Genomic DNA, 2,500 nt, shown 5'->3' on the forward strand with positions numbered 1-2,500 from the left:
ATTCCCTTCCCTGCTTTTCCTCCCCCCTTACCTATTCTTCATACCTGCAGCTCTCAGCAGCTCTCTGATTGTTTTTTGCTGCCTTTAATCGCTTTCTTGTTCTAACCGCTCCGTTCGCCCTATGGGCTCACTCCGCTACCCTACCCCCAATTCCCACCCACCCCAGTACTCCTACCCTTATACTTCTATAGCCACACCCCTTACCTTCCTCAACCAATCACTAACTACTTTTACTCACACCCCCTCCCTCACCTCAGTTACACCTTAATTAGTTAATTATCTTAACTTAAGACAAACCCTAACTTCTTTCTAAGCTTACCCAATACTACTGACATTTTCAGCTCATCTATTAAACCCATCTTACTTCAATTAACAGTACCCTTATCCTTCCACCTACTCTACCCCACACTACTCTTTCTCCTTCTCCCTCATTTTCCCTTACGTACTTCACTCCTCTAACCTTCTTACTCAAACTATATATCTACACCTCTAAATGGACCCAACACATAAATCTTTCTAGCCATATATACTACTCTTAACTATAATTCTTGCTTCTCTTACAATACCTTACTCATTAACCTCCTTTGAACATTTTTCCCTTCATGAACATCTCCACCCCCTCCATGGAACTCTTTCAATCTCTCTTAATAACTCTCTCAACCATAGTAACATAACATCCACATCCATCTATGTACTTCCAAAGTTCCATAGATCTACTCATATTACTTACGTCATTATCAAAAAAAACACAAATTATTACGACAAAATCCAAAAGTTTATACACTATCCTCAACCACACCCACTACTAGATGGTGACATTCACCCTAACCCAGGCCCCAATACTGACACTACCAAAAAGCCTCTCAACCTACCTACTTCACATATCTCTATACCACATAGACCATCTAATTCCCTCCTGATAGCTCACCTAAACATCCGTAGCATTAACAATAAAATTTCCCACCTACATGCACTCTTAGATGTACACTCATTTGATATTTTCTGTATTTCAGAAACATGGCTAAAGCCCTCTACTCTTGACCAGGAAATTACCCCTCCAGGATATAACATCCTGAGAGGTGACCGCAAAACCAAAAAGGGTGGTGGAGTAGCCATTTTGTATAAATCTGAACTCCAACTTTCACCCTTCTATTTGCTACTTCCCTCAGCTCCCAACTCAGAAACCCTCACTGCAAAACTACAAATCAATAACTCCAAATCTATCTCTCTAATTTGCACTTATCTCCCCCTGGAAATAACATCAATACTCTTGAAAACATACTTAGTTACCTTTCTTTACACCTACCCCAAGAAACCATTGTCTTAGGTGACTTTAACATAGACTGGACAACCTGTAATTCTCCCAATCCTACCAACCATATAAATCTCTATGGATTCACACAAATAATGACCACTCCTACTAGAATTCATAAACAAAACAACAAAGAAACCATCCTAGACTGGATCCTTCTAAATAGTCATCTTGATTCTTATACTCACAGGAGTTCCCCAAGGATCAGTACTTGGCCCTCTGCTCTTCAACTTATTCATTAACAACTTTCACCTCTCCATCCCTGAAGCCTCAGTCATCCAATATGCAGATGACTCCACTATCATCTGCTCAGCCTCCTGCCCCTCCAAACGTCTACTTAATACCCAAACAGCCTTCTCCAAAATTGAATCATGGATGCAATTGCATCACTTGGCCCTAAATGCCAAAAAAACAAAGCTAATGATATTTACTCCAACTAAAACTTCCCAATTCCACAAAGTCCAATTTTCCATCAAAAGCCACAATAACACCCCTCTTGAAATCGTTCCTAGTACCAAACTACTTGGCATTACCACCGATGAAAACCTAAAATTCGAATCCCACATCCTCTCAGCAATCAAAAAAACCCACCAGAAAATTGGCCTCCTCTACAGACACAACTACTACCTTACTCCATCTTCCCGTCATACCCTTGCATCTTCCTTCCTTCTCCTCTCTCTCTTGTATGGTGCTCCCCTATTCTCCAACCTATAACTCGGACTCCGTGCTAAACTTGAGGCCTGTTACAACAAAATCTGCAAATTTGCCACCAATTCTAAGAACTCTTCCCATCACTGTCACTCCCTACACACCCTAAACTGGCTAGAACTCCACAACCGCCTAAAGTACCTACAACTTACAACAGCCCACAAACTCATCTTTAAACCAGCAGAATGCCCCTCTCTTGCTAAATCTCTAACACCCTACACACCTACCTGTACCCTGAGATCCACAGGCCAAAACCTCCTGCATGTACACAAACCCATTCACCCAACTGGTAAACTACTACTATTCCACACTATAGCCAAACTATGGAACAATCTCCCCACACCACTACGTTATATACCTAAGCACAACAATTTCAAATCCATGCTTCTCTCCCATCTCTCCTCCAAATGGGAATGTCCTTCACATGCTCCCACCTAAATCTCCCACACTACTAACTCCACACATAAATCATCATTTCTT

Source organism: Protopterus annectens, chromosome 1.part1 (assembly GCF_019279795.1).
Source record: "Protopterus annectens isolate FY-2018-M chromosome 1.part1, PAN1.0, whole genome shotgun sequence".
NCBI classification, from domain to species: Eukaryota; Metazoa; Chordata; order Ceratodontiformes; family Protopteridae; genus Protopterus; species Protopterus annectens.